The sequence below is a fragment of the Mustela lutreola genome, chromosome 12, assembly GCF_030435805.1.
Source record: "Mustela lutreola isolate mMusLut2 chromosome 12, mMusLut2.pri, whole genome shotgun sequence".
In the NCBI taxonomy this organism is placed as follows: domain Eukaryota; kingdom Metazoa; phylum Chordata; class Mammalia; order Carnivora; family Mustelidae; genus Mustela; species Mustela lutreola.
Window position 1 is genome coordinate 28,612,870 of NC_081301.1, and position 15,113 is coordinate 28,627,982.

At 36.8% G+C, this 15,113-nt stretch overlaps 1 pseudogene; it reads right to left on the reverse strand.

Moving 5' to 3' along the window:
• Nucleotides 1-311: 311 nt before the first annotated feature.
• On the reverse strand, nucleotides 312-1,916 carry LOC131812114 (elongation factor 1-alpha 1-like; annotated as a pseudogene).
• Nucleotides 1,917-15,113: the final 13,197 nt, after the last annotated feature.

The following is a 15,113-nucleotide window of genomic DNA, read 5'->3' on the forward strand; positions in this document are numbered from 1 at the left end:
ACTGTATGTGAAATTGAAGAAATGAAACAGATGAACATAGTGGGGAAAAAAAGAGAGAGGGAGGCAAACCATAAAACAAACTCTTAACTCTAGAGAACAAACTGAGGGTTGCTGGGGGCTGTGTTGGGTGGGCGGAAGGGTTAAATGGGTGATGGGTATTAAGAAGGATACTTGTGATGAGCTCTGCATGTTGTATAGAGGAAATGTATCAGTAAATTCTATTTCTGAAACTAATATTATAATATATGTTAAGTAACTGGAATTTAAATAAAAACTTGAAACTACACAAAAAAGTACTGATTATAGAACTGCTAACTTAAAATTGCCACATATGCACAAAAAAAGCCCAAATGGTCCACGGAATATTTTCCTTTCCTTCTGAATGTTTTACAATGCGTTTTTATCATTAACCAGTCATTTACTATTAAAATTAAATGGCCAATTGACACAAACAGTTCTGACACTGTTCTTCCACTACTGATTAAGACTGGGGTGGCAGGTATTGGAGATAAAATTGATTTAGGCTTCTGAGCTTTCTGGGCAGACCTGATGATCTTGCCAGCTCCAGCTGCATTCTTATCTACTGCTTTGGTGACACGCAGAGCAACTGTCTGTCTCATGTCACTAACAGCAAAACATTCTGGAACAAGATAGTCAGAGATGCTCTCAACATACATAGGCTTGCCAGGAATCATATTAGTGATGGCAACATCACCAGATTTCAAGAATTTGGAGCCATTCCAGCTTTTTTCCAAAATAACAGTCACCTCCTTGAGCTCAGCAAGCTTGCAGGCAGAGTGAGCTGTGACAGTACAGTACAGGTGTGTATCTAGCACTGATTTGGCTTCAATGGTTCAGGGTAATCACTTGAGCTGTGAAGCCAGCTGCTTTCACTGGTGGGTCATTTATGCTGTCACCAGTCATATTACCATGATGAACATCTTTGACCGATACATTCTTGAAATTGAAGAGCACATTGTCCCCAGGGAGGGCCTCACTCAAAGCTTCATGGTACATTTCAATAGACTTTACTTCAGTTGTAACACTGGAGCAAAGGTGATCAAAATGCTAGATTTAGGAACACTTGTCTTCACTCAGCCCACAGGGGCAGTATCTGTGCCACCAATTTTTGTAGATGTGCTTAGCAGGCAGAATCAATGGCTTGTCAATTGGATGAGTTGGTGGCAGAAATGCAATCAAGAGTTTCAAGCAGCATGATTGCTTCAAGTAGCACTGGCATTGCCATCCTTATGGGTGACTTCCCATTCCTTGAACCAAGGCATATTAGCATTTGGTTCCAGTACATTGTCACCATTCTCACCAAGAAATTGGCATAATTGCTACTGTGTCAGGAAGATAGCCAATTTTCTTAATGTAGGTACTAACTTCCTTAACGAGGTCCTTGTATCTCTTCTGGCTGTCGTACAACTCAATGGAATCCATGTTGTTAACACCAACAGTTAATTGTTTCACACCCAGTGTGTTACTCAGAAGAGCATGCTTAGGGGTCTGACCATTCCTGGAGATACCTGCTTTTAATTCACCAACACCAGCAGCAACAATCAGGACAAAGCACTCAGCCTGAGCCCAAGGTGTGCCTGTATTCAATTTTTGATAAAGCCTCTGTGTCCTGGGACATCAATAATGGTCACATAATACTTAATGGTTTCAGATTTCCACAGGAAGAAATCAACAGTGATATCATGTTCATTTTCATGTTTAGATTTCAGTTTATTCAAGACCCAGGCATACCTGAAGGAGCTCTGACCTGTCTCAGCAGCCTCCTTCTCAAATTTTTCAGTAGTTCTTTTGTCAGTCCCACAACATTTGTAGATCAGATGACCAGTATTGATAGACTTGCCAGAATCTACATGTCCAATGATGACAATGTGAATATGAGTCTTTTCCTTTCCCATTTTGGTTTAGGTTTAGTGGTGGTTTTCACAAACCTATGTTCTTGTGGCAAATCAGTTGTGAAAAAATGAAGTTCAGTAGTTTAAGAGAGAACCCCCTAACTAGCTTTTGTTTCTTCACTTAAAGAGTAAAAGGACTGGTCTGGCTATGGCCATTTCAGCTTTAAAATAGTATTAATATATCATTATTATTGGACCCAAAACCATATGATCTAAAATGATAAATTCATTCTTTAAATGGCTACTTGTATCTACTAAGTGGTTTTCTACAATATTTTTTATAATCATTAGTATATGACCCAAGTTAGCTTGTTAGTCAGTTATTAAGTAATATTTCTATAAATAATTCAATTTTATCTTTCCTTTATCTAAGAAGTTTCCTCAGATCTATGGGAAGATTATGAAAAATAATTTTTCTGGTCATTATTACTAATAGGTATATTAGGGTATATTTATTTTAAATCCTTTTTAGAAAAAGGCAGATCATAAATAAAAGCATAACAGGGCACCTGGGTGGCTCAGTCAGTTAAGCCCAACTCATGGTTTTGGCTCAGGTCATGATTTCAGGGTCCTATGATCAAGCCCCATGTTGGGCTTGATGCTCAGTGTGGAGTCTACTAGTCCCTCTCCTTCTGTTCTTCCCCCTACCCTCTCTCTCTCAAATAAATAAATAAAATCTTTTGAAAAATAAATGAAAACATAAGATTAGATACATAACTTATATTTTAGCACATAATATTTATGCACTATTCATAAATTAATGGTTTCCAAAACCATATGTAACTTATCTAATTAAATAGCTTTAGACTGCTTTAATATTTGAAAAAACATTTATATTTTAATAGTATTAACTTCTTCCTAACTGAAACGTTTATATCTTCATTGATAGCTACATGACTAAGTACAGCACAGAGTTTGTATCAGATTCCACAAAATTTTAGGAGCAATTTTGTTATTCGGATTTCTTATCAAGATTGAAGACAGTTTCAAAATTTAATACCTAATTTTACCAAGTATCAGTGACAAGTTGGGGTCTTTTCTTAGCCTCATATCAATTTTTCCCTAAAGTAAAACCAAGCTCTTAGATACATCTTATCCAGCCTCAGAGTTAATATCATATGTAGTCATGATACTATTCTCAAAATTAAGATAATTGAGATAATATTATTAACATTGATAAAATACTATTAACCAAATACAAAATTTATTTTGCCTTCACTATTTTTCTTTTTTTTTTTTTTTTTTTTTTTAATTTGGTCTTCCATGATCTAATCCAAAAGCTTGCATTGCATTTTGTTGTCCTGTCTTCTTAGTTGCCTCTGGTTTGTGACAGTTTCTCAGTCTTTAATCATCTCTCATGACATTGACATTTCTGAAGAGCATTTGACACTTTGGGAAGTATTTTGTAGATTGCCATCCAGTTTGGGTTGGATGTCTGTCTGATGTTTTCTCATGACTATGTTGAATTTCTGAATTTTGGGAACAAATAGAAGAGATGGACTCTGCTGATATGAATGGATCACATCAGCAGTTACATGACTTTCTGGCTTATTATGCTTGGTTAAGGTCGTGTCTTCCTGGTTTCTTCACTGAATAGTTATAATTTTCCCTCAGGTAATTAGCAATACCTGAAGGAAAATAATTTGAGGTTATACAAAGCTCTACCTCTCTTTATAATTTTACGTACTAATTTTGACCTACAACAATTATCACTGTGAGGTTCTAATCTTCCTTATTTAGTTCCATTTATTAAAAGAATTCTTCTGTAATTATATATCTTTTCTTTATATTCCTATGCACTCAGGCTTATTTGTTTTAATCTCAGGGTTACTATGCAAAACTATCATTGTTTCTCAAACTGTGTTAGCTTTAGCCACTTGGAGCTCTTTCACATTGCTTCTGTGCCCCTTTGACATGGTATCATCATTGTCATTGTTTTCTTCCTTTATTAGTTCTTTATCTCTTGGCATGTAAAGACCTTTCTGGTTTATGTTGTATTTTTCTTTATCTTTTCCTTGGAATCAGCTACTTATCCAAGGGTACCTGGTCTCTTTTACTGGGGCTGGTATTTAGAAACAAGATCTAACAAGATCTAGTGCACTAGTTCGCTAGTTTAACTAGCTGCTATCTGGGTATCACTGCTCTAGGTCCTCTCATTGGATAGAGTCAGGAAATGTTTCTCCCTATTGTATTTCTTTTATATACACACATATTTTTAAAACCTGTGAAATCATATCAAATTCAAAATAACTAATAAGTCCAAATACCTAATAACTCCAAATTGAATGCAAAATTTCAAGATTTATTATATCATTCTCTCTTTGTTCATTTATAACTTCTTCCATTAGCAAGAAACCTGGCTTTAGTTTTCTACAATATATGTATTTTTTTTAATTTTATTTATTTTTTTCAGTGTTTCAGGATTCATTGTTTATGCACCACACCCAATGCTATGTGCAATACACACCCTCCTTAATACCCACCACCATGCTTGCCATCCCCCCACCTCCCTCCCTTCCAAAACCCTCAGGTTGTTTCTCAGAGTCCACAGTCTCTCATGCTTCATCTCCCCCATCGATCTCCCTCAATTCAATTTTCCTTTCCTTTTCCTAATGTCCTCCATGTTACTCCTTATGTTCCACAAGTAAGTAAAACCATATGGTAATTGACTTACTCTGCTTGACTTATTTCACTCTGTGTAATCTCCTCCACTTCCATCCATGTTGATACAAAAGTTGGGTATTCATCCTTTCTGATGGCTGTGTAATATTCCATTGCATATATGGGCTACATCTTTATCCATTCATCTGTTGAACGACATCTTGGCTTTTTCCACAGTTTGTCAGTTGTGGACATTGCTTCTATGAGCATTAGGGAACATACGACATTTCTTTTCACTACATCTTTATCTTTGGTGTAAATACCCACTAGTGCAATTGAGGGTCATAAGGTAGCTCTATTTTTAATGTCTTAAGGAATCTTCACTCTGTTTTCCAAAGTAGCTGCACCAACTTGCATTCCCACCAACAGTGTAAGAGAGTTCCCCTTTCTCCACATCCTCTTCAACACTTATTTCCTGTTTTGTTAATTTTGGCCATCCTAACTGGTATTAGGTGATATCTCAGTGTGATTTTGATTTGAATTTCCCTGATGGCTGTTGATGATGAACACTTTTTCATGTCACTATTAGCCATTTGTATGTCTTCTTTGGAGAAGTGTCTTTTCATATCTTCTGCACCTTTTTTGACATGATTATCTGTTCTGTGTGTATTGAGTTTGAGGTATTCTTTACAGATCTTGGATATCAACCCTTTGTGGTGTCATTTGCAAATATCTTCTCCCATTCCATGGGTTGCCTCTTTGTTTTGTTGACTGTTTCCTTTGCTGTGTGGAAGCTTTTGATTTTGATGAAGTCCCAAAAGTTCATTTTCGTTTTTGTTTCCTTTGCCTTTGGAGACATGTCTTGAAAGAAGTTGCTGTGGCCGATGTCGAAGAGGTTACTGCCTATGTTCTCCTCTAGGATTCTGATAGATTCCTGTCTCATGTTGAGGTCTTTTATCCATTTCAAGTTTATCTTTGTGTACAGTATAAGAGAATGGTCGAGTTTCATTCTTCTACACATAGCTGCCCAATTTTCACAGGACCATTTATTGAAGAGAATTTTTTCCACTGTGTATATTTTCCTGTTTTGTCAAAAATTGTTTGAACATAGAGCTGAGGGTCCATATCTGGGCTCTCTACTCTGTTCCCCTGATATATGTATCTGTTTTTGTGCCAGTACCATGCTGCCTTGGTGATCACAGCTTTGTAGTAAAGCTTGATATCAGGCAACATGATGCCCCCAGTTTTGTTTTTCTTTTTCAACATTTTCTTAGCAATTCAGGGTCTCTTCTGGTTCCATACAAATTTTAGGATTGATTGTTCCAGCTCTTTGAAAAATGCTAGTGGAATTTTGATCATGATGGAATTGAAAGTGTAGATTGCTCTGGGCAGTATAGACATTTTAATAATGTTTATTCTTTTGATCCATGAGCATGAATGTCTTCCATCTTTTTGTGTCTTCTTCAATTTCTTTCATAAGTGTTCTGTAGTTCCTCAAGTACAGATCCTTTACCTCTTTGGTTAGGTATATTCCTAGGTATTTTATTGTTCTTGGTGTTATAGTAAATGGAATCTATTCTCTAATTTCCCTTTCTATATTTTCATTGTTAGTGTATAAGAAAGCAACTGAGGGGGCGCCTGGGTGGCTCAGTCAGTTAAGAAAGCAACTGATTTCTGTACATTAATTTTGTATCCTGCCACATTACTGAATTGCTGTATGAGTTCTAGTAGTTTGGGGAGTGGAGTCTGGATTTCCATATAAAGTATCATGTCATCTGTGAAGAGAGGTAGTTTGACTTCTTCTTTGACAATTCGAATACCTTTTTATTTCTTTTCATTGTCTGATTATTGTTTCTAGGACTTCTAGTACTCTGTTGAACAACAAAGGCATGAGTGGGCATCCTTGTCGTGTTCCTGATCTCAAAGGAAAGGCTGTCAGCTTTTCCCCATTGAGATTGACATTCACTGTGGGTTTTTCATAGATTGAATTTATGAAGTTGTGAAATGTTCCCTCTGTCCCTATACTGTGAACAGATGCTGTGTCTTGTCAAATGCTTTTTTCTGCATCAGTTGAGAGAACCATGTGGTTCTTTTGTCTTCTCTTACTGATTTGTTCTGTCACATTGATTGACTTGTGAATGTTGAAGCACCCTTGCATCCCATGGATAAATCCCACCTGATCATGGTGGATAATCTTTGTAAAGTACTGTTAGATTGTATTAGCTAGGGTCTGGTTGAGAATCTTGGCATCCATATTCTTCAGGGATATTGGTCAGAAGTTCTCCTTTTTGGTGGGGTCTTTGCCTGGTTTGGGGATCAGGGTAATGCTGGCTTCATAAAAAGATTCTATAAGGGGCACCTGGGTGGCTCAGTGGGTTAAGCCTCTGCCTTCGGCTCAGGTCATGATCCCAGGGTCCTGGGATCGAGCCCCGCATTGGGCTCTCTGCTCAGCAGGGAGCCTGCTTCCTCCTCTCTCTGCCTGCTTCTCTGCCTACTTGTGATCTCTGTCTGTCCAATGAATAAATAAAATATTTTAAAAAATTATAAAAAAAAGATTTTTTCCTTCTGTCTCTCTCTCTCTCTCTCTCTCTCTCTTTTTAAACAGCTTCAGAAGAGTAGGTATTACTTCTTCTTTGAGTATTTCATAGAATTCCTCAGGGAATCTGTTAGGTTCTGGGCTCTTGTTTTGGGGAGGTTTTTGATCAGTACTTCAACCTCATTACTAGCTATTGGTTTATTCATGTTGTCAATTTCTTCCTGTTTCACTCTTGAACCTTATAGGCTTCCAGGAATGCATCCATTTCTTCTAAGTTGCTTAACTTATTGGTATATAGCTGTTGATAATAGTTTCGGATGATTATTTCTATTTCCTTGATGTTAGTTGTGATCTCTTCTCTTTCATTCATAATTTTATTAATTTGAGTTCTCTATCTTTTCTTTTGGATTAGTTTGGCCATGGGTTATTAATCTTAGTAATTCTTTCAGGGAACGAGCTTCTAGTTTCATTGATGTTTCTACTGTATCTCTAGTTTCTATCTCACTGATCTCTGCTCTAATCTTGATTATTTCCCTTGTATGTGGGGCTGGCTTAATTTGCTGTTGATTCTCCAGTTCTTTAAGGTGTAAAGATGTATTCTGGATTTTTCAGTACACCAGGGAGGGAGGTTTGGATGGTTATGTATTACCCCCTTAGGACTGCCTTTGCTGTATCCCATAGGTTTTGGACTGAAGTGTCTTCATTCTCATTGGTTTCCATGAATTGTTTTAAGTTCTTGTTTGATTTCCTGGTTCATTCAAACATTCTTGAGCAGGATGGTCTTTAGGTTCCAAGTGTTTGTATTCCTTTCAAACTTTTTCTTGTGGTTGAGTTCCAGTTTCAAATCATTGTGGTCTGAGAATATACAGGAAATAATCTCAATCTTTTGGTATTGGCTGAGCCCTGATTTGTGACCCAGTGTGTGGTCTATTCTGGAGAAAGTTCCATGTGTGCTCGAGAAGAATGAGTATTCTGTTGTTTTAGGCTGTAATGTTCTGAATATATCTATGAGATCTATCAGTCCAATGTGTCATTCAAAGCTCTTGTTTCTTTCTTGATTCTTTGCTTAGATGATCTGTCTGTTGCTGAGAGTGGCATTTTAAGATCCCCTACAATTAATGTGTTCATATCAGTATGACTCTTTATTTTGATTAACAGTTAGCTTATGTAGTTGGCTGATCCCATATTAGGGGCATAAATATTTATAATTGTTAGATCTTCTTGGTGGATAGACACTTTAAGAATGTTGTAGAGTCCTTCTGTATCTCTGACTAGAGTCTTTAGCTTAAAATCTAATTTATCTCATATGAAAATCGCTACTCCAGCTTTCTTTAGAGGCCCACTGGCATGAAGAAGTTGCTCCATCCCTTCAGTTCCAGTCTGGATATAGCTTAAGGTTCCAAATGTGTCTCTTGTAGACAGTGTATGGATGAGTCCTGTTGTTTTATCAAGTCCACAACCCTGTGCAGAATGGGATCAATCAGGCCATTCACATTGAGAGCGATTATTGAAAGATAAGTTTTTATTGACATCATGTTGTCTGAGAAGCCCTTCTTTCTATAATTGTCTCTGTAAATTTCTGTTCTATGTCACTCTTGGGTTCTTTCTTCTTTCCTAGAACCTCCCCCCTTAATATTTCTTGTAGTACTGGCTTGGTGGTCACATACTGTTTTAAACCTTGCCAGTCTTAGAAGCTCTTTATCTCTCCATCCATTTTGAATGTCAGCCTTGCTGGATAAAGTATTGCTGGTTGCATGTTCTTCTCATTTAGTGCCCTGAATATGTCTTGCCAGCCCTTTCTGGCTTGCCAGGTTTCTGTGGACAGGTCTGACGTTATTCTGATGGACCTTTCTCTGTACATAAGGGATCTCTTCCCTCTACCTGCTCTCAAAAGCTCTTGTCTAAAATTATGATTTGTCAGTCTCACAATCAAGTGCCTTGAGGTTTTTCTAGATTCTTTGATCTTGTGGGGGGGGAGGTTCTCTCTACAACTAGGACACAAGTGCTGGTTCCATTACCCAGAGTGGGAAAATTTTCAGACAGAATATGTTCTACTATATCTTCTAGTGTTCTTTCTTTCTCTACCCCACTCAGGGATCCCAATAATTCTGAAGTTGGAACCTTTCATGAAGCCATTTATTTCCCTAATTCTGTTTTCATGGCTTCTAAACTGTTTTTTCCAAGCCTCCTCCTGACCTTTTTTCTCTATCAGTTTGTCCTCTAGATCACTAATTCTGTCTTCTGCCTCAGTTACCCTAGCTTTTAGAGTATTTAGATTGATTGGATCTCATTGATATCGTTTTTAACTACTTCCTGGAAGGCTTTCACTTCTGCCCTTAGAGAGTCTATGTTGTCACTAATCGGTTTTTGTTTTTTTTTCCCCAACCTAGCCATTGTCTGGATAATTGTTACCCTGAATTCCCTTTCCGACATACTGTTTATGTCCATATCCAATAGTTCTGATAGAGAGGGAACAGTTTCTGAATTTTTCCTCTGTTGGATGTTCCTCCTCCTAGTCTAGTTGGTGAGAGGTGGTTGAGGGGATGTATAGCTGAATATATCAACCATGTCTAGGCAATGTGCACCCTGGAAAGTTTCAGAGCCATTGAAGTCACCACCAAAAAGAGCAAAAAAAGAATAAAAGAGAGAAAAAAAGGGGAAAAAAAAGAGAAAACCTAGGCAAAATTAGCCCCCTAAATAAGATTTATAAGGTACATAAACAAAAATGAATAAATAAAATGATCAACAAAAGTAAAAGACAAGACTAGAAAAGAAAATACCAACCAAAATGAACCCCACGAATAAGATTTATATGGTAGTAAAACAAATATACAGAAACACTAACAGAAGAATAAGATAGAAAGATGGTTTTAAACCCTCATAATGGGTGAGGAAGTTTATGTTGGTTCTTCCTGGGTGAGTCTAGTTTGGTTTTTGTTTGTTCGTTTGTTTTTTCCATTTTATTCCATTTTTATTTTATTTCTTTTCAGTGTTTCAGCATCTGGGTTAATCTTGTTATCTTTGTTAAAGGACTCTACTTTCCAGAGATACAGGGAAATTAAAACTGTGTGCGTATGTGTGTGTGTGTAGTATTGAGTAGGGAAAAAGGATTACCATGAAGCTTATATCTATATGTATTGAAAAAAGAAAAAGAAACGTTGTTATATGTATGAAAAAAGTTAAAATTCAAGTTAAAAATGTATTATGGAATATGTTGTGTAAAATCTCTAGTTGTAATGGCAAGTAGGTTAAAAAATTAAAAGAGCAACAATTGTGAGAATAAATTTAAAAAAAAAGAAAAGAAAAACGTTGTATCTATGAAATATACAGGTTTGGAGGCAATACTGAGAGCTTAATATATTGTTTTCCCCTGATGTTGGCGTTTTACATTTTATGAGGACCCTGTGGTGGTTGTCCTCTTGTTCTTTTGGCTTGTCTTCTGGGGGCAGGGCCTGCTGCATTGTTTTTCAGTCAGTCCTGCTTGGATTGAGTTGCTCTGCTCCTTATCAAGGGGCTTGGCTCTGTGGAATCTGGTTTTTCAGGCTTTTGTTCTCTGGCAGTTTTTGTTCTTTGGCAGTGTTTTGCAACTTTTCAGAGGTTTAGTGGAAAGCAAACCCTTGCACCTAGACCTCTGCCTCAGAGCGAAGCCTCTGTCTGCTCACCTCTGAGTGGTCCAGAACACACAAACTCCCCTTCTTTTTTTTTTTTTTTTTTACAAACTCCCCTTCTGCAAACTCTGCTGAACCCCGTAGCCTCCCACAGGCAGTGCGCACCCCCAGCCACCATCTCTGTGGTTACCCAAGACCCTCACTTGTCTCTGCACCCCCATGCCACTAAAACCATGAGTGATATTGGTCTGGGTGAGCCCGAACCCGGGTGGCTGCTGTTGCCAGCACTGCTCTCTGGGCTTCATGCCCATGCTCAGTGCACTGCACTTGGTGGATGTGCAGGTCATGGAAGGCTTGGGCTGGGTATCGGGTCTTGAGACCATGCAGTGTTCTCTCAGTTGTGGGATGGGTGCGCTCAGACCCCAGGGTTGTGGAAGGCTGCAGGCCCAGAGACTGCATGTGGGCATCCACACTAGGCTCTCTCAGGCATCTGAGAAGTGGTATAAGCACTAGGGCTCAGGGACCACAGATTGCCCCCCCAACTGGGGTTCTCTCTGGCATGCATGGTTGCCAGCAGTGACTGTCCTGGGACAGTGGGCTTAGGCCTGTGCCTGTAGCTGCCCAATTCTACCAGTTGCCCCTTAAGATTCTTCTTTTGCTCTTTTTGAGTGCTTTTAATGGGTCTCTAAGTTAATGCTTGTCCCCAATCACAGGGCACTTTCGTATTGAGGTATTATTACTTTCCAATGGGTTGCTTCTGGTGGCTCCCTCCCCCTCTTGTTTATCCTCTGATATCAGTCCGAGCATTCCCATGCCTCATTACCACTTCATTGATGTCTTCTGCCCCTGTAGAGGTTCAGAAGTGTTTAATATTACATTTCAGGCTGATTTCATGCGTGTTCAGAGTATTCTGGTAGATATTTAGTTCACTTTAGGAGACTGGATGAAACAGGGTCTCCTACTTCTCTGCCATCTTGCCCCTCCTCCCTACAGTATATGTGTTTATTTGTTGTATATGTAAGGTGCAGTTGACCCTTGAACAATGCAGGGGTTAGGGGTACTGACCCTCCCACTCAGTCAAATATCTTTGTATAACTTTTGACCATTCCCCCAGAACTTAGAGCCTATTATTGAACAACTTACTGTTACGACCATCAGTCAATCAGCACATATTTTATATATGTACTGTACACTATGTTCTTATAATAAAGTAAGCTAGAGAAAAATATTAAGAAATCCATAAAGACACTTTTTTTTTTTACAGTACTGTGCTTTATTGAAAAAAAAAATTGGTGTATAAGTGGACCCATACAGTTCAAACCAGTGTTGTTCAAGGGTCAACTGTGTATTTGTATATGTTCATTGTGTTCAGTTATGGCAGAAATGAGGGCAATGACTGGTCGCTGGTAGCTGTATAACAGATGTCAACAGTAATAGGTGCTAAGTACATTGGGATTCTATGTTAAACCAGTGGGTTCAATTAAAAGATTATTTGACTTCTTGACTTCTTAGCTGTTTCTTAGCTCAGTAATTAAACAGCACCTAATGGCTTTAAGATTTTTCAAAGTCCAATAAAAATGGAAACATGTATCATTTGTAACCAAATTCTAATAATTAGTATTAGTATAAGTATACCTCTAATAAAGTTTGCATTTGAAAGCATGCTTTTCTTATTCACCAGGCAATATTTAATAATAATGTTGATAATAATAATAGCAAATTTGTGTAATACCTCACAACTTTTCAAAGCACTCTAACATATTCAGTCAGTATGTTGGCAATGGAAAGAGACAGAATAATTATGTTAAAAAACACCAGGTTCCAACATTGGCCAAACCCTAAGCTGATATTCACCAATAAGCACCAGTGTGACTCAGGGATTGACATCTACTTTGATCATTGTGTTTCTAGATTAGTCAGGGTTGTATCAGAAAAGCACAACCAGGGGTGCCTGGGTGGCTCATTAAGCGTCTGTCTTTGGCTCAGGTCATGATCCCAGGGTCCTGGGATGGAGCCCCACATTGGGCTCCCTACTTAACAGGAAGCCTGCTTCTCCCTCTCCCACATCCTCTGCTTGTGTTCCTTCTCTCACTGTGTCTGTCTCTGTCAAATAAATAAAATCCTAAAAAAAAAAAAAAAAAAAAGAAAGAAAAGAAAAATAAAAATAAAAAATAAAAGCACAACCAGAAGAGTCTGGACCTACATACACATGCTGGAGTCCATGACTGTGAATAGAAACTCATGTCACTTCTTGTTTCCTCTGACCTTGATGGTATGGTTGTCTTGTAGGAGGGATCTTCCTTTTGGATCTAAACCCATAGACCTGGTCCTAGAGTCAGAGAAGAGAAGGAGAGCCCAGAGGAAAGCTCTGCAACTACCTCTGGCCAAAAGGAGAAGCAAGCAGGTACGTGACAATGTGTGTGAGCTATTAAATGGCTGCTGCTTCACTTCTGCCTTTCATAGAAACCTCCCATAGATAGAAACATATAAGAAAAGGTATTTTAGGAAATGCAGTTCAGTCTAGTCAGCCTAATGCTTTACAAAGCCCCCACATAGTACCTATTTGTCCTTCTGCAAATTTTAAGATTTTTTTTTAGTTTATACAAAATTTAAAGCTAATAAAATTAGAATGCCATGATAAGCATTAAGTTTATGAAGTATGTAAAGCATATACCAAGTATTTATGTAGTTGTTTTAGTAATAATAAATCTTTTCCTTAAATCTGTAGTTGACATCAGTCATTTCTTTCACTGCCTTTTGTAAAAGTTAAGAAAATTATAACAATTAAAAGCTTTTAATTTCTATCAAAAATAGATATATACAATAAGTATATTTTAAAGATGAAGTTGAGAAAAACCTCTATGAAAATTATTAAGAATGAGAAAGAGGAAAGTTGATACTTCTATTTTCTATACATAATTACATAATTTCTCAAACATAAATTCTTTGTGTATATATGAGTATACATTTACAAATATTTAATTCTTAATGTTAGATTATGTACATTATGAGATTGAAGATTAAAATATGTAATATCTACCCTGAATACTAGTTGGAAACCAGATAATATCCTCCATTTCTTCCCTCTTCCTCCTCCTCCTTTCTCCATCCCATAGAAACTCGATATTACTTCTAGATGTGAATGGGTATAATAAATGAAGTTGCTAACTAGTTCAGTTGCTTCAATTTTGCACCAGAGTTATTCTGAGTTAAGATAATGCTAAATAATAAAAATGTATGCACTTTTGCTTTACATATGCACCTGCTTTTATTTAACTGGCATTTTTATTTAAAATGAAAAATCAGTCTACGGCCATACCACCCTGAATGCGCCCGATCACATCTAAAATGAAAAATCAACAGTTATCTGATTATCATAACATTTAAGTATCTGTGTGGTTTATTGTCTTTTGAAATAATATCAAAATATACCCTACAAAATTAATCTTTTATATTGAAATATTGAGCATTACCTGGTTATGTTTTACTACTCTTGTTTGTTCATCAAATTATTATGTCAAAAAGTTAATATTCTTATATGCAAAGCTCATATAAAATGGTAAGAACACTACTTTGGCAATGTCAGAAAAACGAACTTCAGTAGAAAATTCATAGGGGATTTTAAAATATTAAAAATGGAAAAAATATTTCAACCTTATTTATAATAACTTAAACCATCTCAAATTGCTAGTCTTGTATATCAAAATCAGGCTATATTGATAATTTAATGTTTTATCCTAATAGTTTAAGATGTTAAAATGAAATGGAGAGGAATTTTATTTGATTGTTATAATACCAACTATAAGAAGTAACATGACTAATGCTGAAAATGACAGGGAGTGGTATTGCATTGACTGTAGTGAACACAAACAATACTACTTTTCTGAAAGGAAATTTGTTACCTTGTTCCAACAAATTAAAAATAATTATTTAGTCAGAGAACAAGGCAGAATATGGTATGTATTGGGAGATAGCCTGGATTCAAAGCTTTGGTTGGCCATTTATTTTCTATTTATCTTGTATGGATTTCTTAACTTCCATGTGTTTCCACTTTCTCATCTGTAAAGAAGAAAGAATTGTGAGAATTAAATATGAGCGTGAATATGAAAAAAGTAGCACAGTACCTCACATATAAGTGATAAATTATTGGCCACACTCTAAATGAGCAGCAATGAAAGAATGTTTAACTAAATCTGAGTTTGTATACTAAATGAAGTAATAAGCAGCCCGCTGTACTTAGATCATACCGTATTTCTAAAGAAACAGAATAATCCTTTATATGAAGCACAGTAAAAGCATGAAATAATATTGTATATATAATATGATTTCAATATGGAAATTTTATTCTAAAGATTAATAGATTTAAAAGTTTCGATTTGATTCAGACCACTTTGAATGCTACAAAAAATTCATACACCAAAATTTTGTAAATGTACTAAAAAGATAAATATAAAA